This window comes from Lemur catta, chromosome 2, assembly GCF_020740605.2.
Source record: "Lemur catta isolate mLemCat1 chromosome 2, mLemCat1.pri, whole genome shotgun sequence".
NCBI classification, from domain to species: domain Eukaryota; kingdom Metazoa; phylum Chordata; class Mammalia; order Primates; family Lemuridae; genus Lemur; species Lemur catta.
The window spans coordinates 55,336,500-55,343,397 of record NC_059129.1 but is presented as its reverse complement, the minus strand read 5'-3'; positions in this window follow the sequence as shown (position 1 = coordinate 55,343,397).

Sequence of the window (6,898 nt, the reverse complement as noted above, 5' to 3'; positions counted from 1 at the left end):
ATCCTGAAAGAAATATGGGCTTATAATGGAAATACAGAAGAGTAGAAGGAAAAAAAAAACTATAATTCCTTGCACCAGAGAAAACCTCCATTAATGGTTAAAAACCAAGGTGAAATAATGATGGTATTTTGGTCAAGGGAACAACATTAATCTTTAGTTAATTTTATTTTATTATGATCTTATTATATTACATTTCCACTTTATTTTTAACCCTCAACATAGCAAGCATTTTTCCATGTTTTGATAAACTGCTTGATATAAACCAAAAGTTTTCCTTACTTCTCTCCTATTTTTAGCCATTTATGTTATTTCTTATCCTCTCGACCCTTGTAATTAATGAAGGATAAAGAAAACACCTTTGCATGGAAAGGATTTTCCATCCAACTGACAGCTCTCTGACCTTGGACACATCCATTCATCTCTATGATCTGAGTTTTCCTACCTGTAAAACAAGCTGGTTAAATTAGACAGGTTCTAAGGTCACTTTCAGTTCTGAAATTCGATGATTCAAAGGCATGCACGGTCTAGTGTGTGACCCCTCTACAACCCTGTTATCTGATTCTGACCTTCCACTCTTCGTACTCATCCACCTGTCTTTTCTGTCTTCTGCTTGACCCAGGCCAGTTCATGCCATAGTTCCTGACTGAGCAAACCAAATCCCTAGGTGTTTTTGTGAGTTAGCCAGGTTCCATTTCAAGATCTTTCCCAGAAGCCTGTAAACAATATATTGGGGCTGCCCAGGACACAGACCCTGGGAGTAGACTTGTTTTGACGAGTCTACTCTGCCTGGTGGAGATAAAAATGAATTACTGTGTTCATGGCCCACATGACTAGTATGGTAACGACTTGATTAAATCCCAGCTCTCTCCAAGCCCTTCCTGGCTTGGGGAGAATACTATTAAATAGATGGTGAACTCCAGAGCCAATGGCTTGTGCTTTAAATCTCAAAATAGCCGTGCCTAGTGCATTTTTTATTCTGAACCAGAAGGAAAGTTTCTAACAGTACTCTGAAAGCTGTAAGTAGGGAATCAATAATAAAACCAAAGGCAGAATCTACCTTTGATGGCTGAGATAGATATACAAGGTGGGAGAGAAATTTTGGATAGTTTGGGGAAGGGAAGAACAGGAGGAACAGCATGGGCTGTCTCAAGCATTGGTTGGTAAGTTTCAAGGTGACTGTGTGATTGAAGCGGGGGAATAGAAATGACTAAGGCAAGAGGCCAAAAAAATTAATGAAGTCAACTCTAAGGGGAGATGAGGTTCACTGCAGGAGACACAGGCAGGGTTCCAGTGGGTAAAGTTCAGACATTTGTTAGGTGTTGTAATCACTGTGGGCAGGCAACACTTGAGTGAAATTATCCTCCCAAAGGAAAGGAAAGGGAGTTGTGACTTATTTGAATAATAGGTGATTTGGCTAGACCCAGAACTCACTGCAGTCTGACCTTTCACTATGGGGGACCTCCTAAGGGAAAATCTGTAAAACAATGGTAAACAAATATTTTGGTCCAAAATCAAAATGAAAGAAATAGAAAGGATATACACATATAATATTTGGCCAAGAAACCAGGAACATCTGAGCTATGTACCAGACCATACTCACATTTTCCTGTAAGAGTTCTAAAGGAAAGACAATTATAATAAACATTTACATAGCATTTACTCTGTGCCAGGCAATGCCATAAACACTTTAAATTTATTAGCTTATTTAATCATCAGAAGTGATGTCATGTTAAGAGAAAGCCAGCATGTTGGATGAGCCATTCGCTTGGGGATTGAAGTCAACTTAAATGATGGAAAGGCATGAGACAGAGAAGAAAATGGTGGACCAGGGATCACAATCCATGAATATGGAAATGTCACTGGGAGACTTTCCATGACAAAAATGAAGAGAGACAGAAAGTATCTTGAATTGCTGGGTGATTACTCATTCATTTGTTCATCCAACGTTTATTGAGATTTGTTATAGGTATGCCAATGTTCAACTTTGAAAATAATGCCAATTGTTTTAAATGATGCTTATACTTACACTCCCACCAGCAATGTATAAAAGATCCCATCAATGCTTATCATTCCAACACTTGATCTTGGTAGACTTTCTAATTTTTTATATTTCAAATAATTTAATAACAAGTGATATCTAATTTTGCATTGACAGGAGAATGGCTTAAATATTGAGATAGTCATACAATGCAATATTATACAGCAGAGAAAGCAGAGAAGATTAAAGAATTACTGCTATGGATAAGAAACTGGATGGGTAAGATTGAGTAAAAAAACAGCAAGTTCCAGGAAAAATATGGACAGCATAATATACTTTTTATAAAGTTAGAAAGCCAAAACAATAAATTGCTTGTGCATATAAACTGGTTTTGAGAAAAAGAAAATTGAAATTCTCAGTGGGGGTGAAGAAAGAGCACACAGAGATGTGGTTATTGACAATGTTCTCATTCTTGGGCTGGGTGGTAGGCTCATAGATGCTCATTATAAAAATAATTAAATTCAAGAGAATAAATAAAATGAAAGAGAGCCATGCATGGATTACTACTGATACTGTCTCATGAACCAGGGATTATGAATGTTTTAATTCTGTGTGCCTTATTCAAGAAAACAAAATAAAACATTTATTGAATTCCTAGTGGGAGCCAGGCCCTATGCTCTAGATGTGTTCTGCATTAACAAGCAACCCTAAACTCCCAGTGAGTTGCAGCTACAAAGATTTTTTTCTTCCTTAAATTGCATGTCAACTATGGGTCAAGAAAGGGTCTTGGCTTAGGGAGCCAGACTGCTAGAATAACCAACATCCTGGATGTTGCTGGTTACCATATATTGATCTTGTTGCCATTCAAAAGATTCTCAGACTTTTATCCTTTAACTTTTAAACTCAGGCTCAGTGAATCAAAAGAACGAAGTTGAGAAGGGGGCATGTATGAGGAATACCAAATAAGACATTAAGGTTGAAGACTTGGGTTGAAATACTACTAGATATGGAATTTTCAATTTTCTTCTTTTTTTTTTTTTTGAGACAGAGTCTCGCTCTGTTGCCCAGTGTGCCATGGCGTTAGCCTAGCTCACTGCAACCTCAAACTCCTGGGCTCAAGCAATCCTCCTGCCTCAGCCTCCCAAGTAGCTGGGACTACAGGCATGCACCACCATGTCCGGCTAATTTTTTCTATATATATTTTTAGCTGTCCATATCATTTCTTTCTATTTTTAGTAGAGATGGGATCTCGCTCTTGCTCAGGCTGATCTCGAACTCCTGAGCTCAAACGATTCACCCGCCTCGGCCTCCCAGAGTGCTAGGATTACAGGCGTGAGCCACCGCGCCCAGTCGGAATTTTCAATTTTCAACATTTTTTTTTTTTCATATATACACACATCCTCTCCAAGGGGTTGAGGTCATAATTTCCATAGTCCATTTAGTATCTAGCTCTGGTCATATGAAATAAAGGGGTTTTACATTGGTGGTTCCCATCAAACTCAATCAAAATGAGTCGTTTTTTTCACACAATAGCTGAACTTACTCAGATGTCTCTGCTAATTTGTTTACCTTTTCCTTGATAATCCCTTCAAGTCAATTAGTAACTGGCCAAAACCAGCATGTACTTGAGCTTTACAGAGTTTCAAGCCAATTTAGAGATCTCTCGATGCAGGTAATTAGAGGATTATTGCCCATTTACCTTCAGCCAGATTTATTCTCTGGTAAATGTGCACAGTTAGGGTTCTTTAATTTAGCAGGACTTCCTTTCAGCCATTTCTTAATTCATCCATGCTCGTAAGTTCCATTATCAGTTTCTGGTTACCTAATGATGCTTAGCAATTACTGTTTAATCACTTACTCAGTAAACATTTGCACTCATACTTTTCTAGAAATTGCATGTATAAAACACCAACTATACAATAGCATGGCACTTAATATGCAATCAACAACTATTAACATAATTATCAATCAAGTACAATTGAGACTGTACTTGGAAATTTTCACCACTGACCACTGTTCCAATAGATTTTACTTCCCCCATCCAGCATTGCAACTATTTGTTCTTAAGTAATAGCCGTTGTGAAATAAAACAAATGGAGTCACACAGAGGTTAACCTGACATTAGGGAAACCGTATAGGGTAAGGAAAAAGTCCTCTGAGAACTTGAAAATTCTTCCTTGTTTCTTTTTCTCACAAGTTGCCCACCTAGTGGATACAGGGGTTGTTCCAGGAAAATAATCATTCATGGATGTGGATGAAGAAGTCTCTGAACAAGTCTTTGCAGAAGATTGGGGGACATGTTCTTCTGGCTGTCATAACCATTCCTCCCCCTTTGAAATATTGCCCTATCACCCTGCATGTCAGCGCACCTCAGAAAAACAGGAAAATGCTCCTCTAGCCTTGCAAAATAGACTCTTAGCTTGGGACAAAAGGAGCAAGATGTCTTCAAAGGCCTGGTATCAGGCCTGATATACTTGCTTTGCCCAACCTCCCCCGATCCCACACTCTCTGACCTAATGTGCAAACCCCTGCAGCTCTCTTCTGCACACTTCCCCACGTGAGGTTATTTATCTTCCTTAACAGTCAACTCCAATTATTTGAGGAGAATGCTCTCCCAAGCTCCGTTGATAATCTAGTCTAGTGCTGAATTACTTTTATAATCACAAAGTTCCTAAAATAGCATACATTTCTCCTACAGCTGCAATCACCTCTCCCTCTGCATAAAACCCTTCCATATCTTCCCATTGCTCTTGGCCCGCGAGGCCCCAAGTGATCCAGCTTCTGCCTGCCTTGCCAGCCGCACCTGGGGCCCCTGCACTACCCTTTTGCTCTAAGGCTCCAGTCTATTTCCTCCTCCTGGAGCTACCTCCTCTCCACTCCTGAGTAATTCTTGTTCTTCCTTTGGGCTCATCTTAAACTCCACTTCCTCTGGGAAGTTTCCCCTAACCCCCTAGACACGGTCAGACCTCCCATTGTACACAGACCACAGTAGTAATTATGAGTTTATTATTTATGTAATTGTTTCTTTAATGTCTGGCTTCCTCTCCGTGCTGTGAGTTCCATGAGGACAAGGATCACGCCTATTCTGCTGATTGCTGTATCCCCAGCCTCTTGCCTGGCACCCGGCACATAACAGGCACCCGGCACAGTACGCAGGTAATTCCTGTGTACTTGTTGAATGAAGGAATATGCAGAAGGATATATGAATCTCTTCCAATTAACATGCTCATGATTGGAGTTGGAAGTGATGAAAACTTTCCTGGTTTATGATCTGCAACTCTAAAAGTACCTCTGATGCCATAGTCTCTTTTTCTTTTTTAACTTTTCATTTTGAGATAATCATAGATTCACATGCAATTTTAAGAAATAATGTATCTGCCTTTCGCCCAGTTTCTCCCAATTGGCAACAGCTTGCATAACTGTAGCACAATATCAGAAACAGGAAATCGATATTGATAGAGTCCACCAACCTTGTTCAGTTTTCACCAATTTTATGTGTACTCATTGTGTGTGTGTGTGTGTGTGTGTGTATTTAGTTCCAGCTAATTTTGTCACATGTGTAGATTCATGTGACCACCACTGCAATCAAATAGAACAGCTCCATCAGAAGGGTCCCTCATGTCACCCTTTTAGAGCCACAGCCACCTCCCTCCCTCACCTCCCCCAACCTCTGGCTGCCAGTAATCTGATCTCCACAGCTATGATTTTATCATTTTTAAAATGTTATATAAACCAAGTCATATAGCACATAAAATTTTGAAATTGGCTGTTTTCACTCAGCATGATTCCCTTTTGATCCACATTAACTTGTATAGTTTTCTCCTTTTATTGCATAGTAGTATTCCATGGTGTGGATGTATCACAGTATGTTTAGCCATTCACTCACTTATTGTAGGATACTTGGGTTCCTTCCAGTTTTTGGTCATTACCAATAAATCTGCTATGAAAATTCACATACAGCTTTTTGTGTGAATCTAAGTTTTCATTTCTGGCATGTCTCGCACCTGTAATCCTAGCATTCTGGGAGGCTTGCTTGAGGTCAGGAATTCGAGACCAGCCTGAGCAAGGGTGAGATCCCCGTCTCTACTTAAAATAGAAAAAATTAGCTGGGTGTGGTTGTGTGTGCCTGTAGTCCCAGCTACTCAGGAGGCTGAGGCAGGAGGATTGCTTGAGCCCAGGAGTTTGAGGTTGCTGTGAGCTAGGCTGATGCCACAGCACTCACTCTAGCCCGGGCAACAGAGTGAGACTCTGTCTCAAAAAAAAAAGTTTTCATTTCTCTGAGATAAATGCCTAAGAGTATATTTGCTGGGTCATAGAGTAAGCACATGGTTAGTTTTTAAAGAAATTGCCAAACTGCTCTTAGATTGGCCGTGCCATTTTACATTTTCATTAGCAAAATGCAAGTGATCCAGTTTCTCCACACCCTTACCAGCATTTGGCATTGTCACTAATTTTTAAAAACAATTTTGGCCATTCTGATAGTTTGATAGTGATATCTTATTGTACTTTTATTTTGCATTTTTGTAATGGTTAATGACATTTACCATCTTATTGTGTATTTATTTGTCATCTCCACAGTGAAATGTGTCTTTTGCCCTTTTACTAATTTTTGAATTTTTTTTTTATTTAACTGTTGCATTTTGAGAATTCTTTAAATATTCTAGACACTAGCGACCTCTGGTCTACCTCCTTTGTTTTCAGAAGAGGAAACTGAGGGTCAGAAAGGTAAACTGACTTTCCCAGTCATTTAGCAGCTGAGAAAGGAAAGGCCAAAATCTTCATCTCCTGAACTCCCACATGGCTCTTTCCCCACAGCTCACCTCAATGTCTTTCTGACTCAGCAACCTGCCCTCCATTCAGCCCACACAATGTCTCTGAACAAAATACTCCTTTTCTGGGCACAGGCACCTTCCAAGGCAA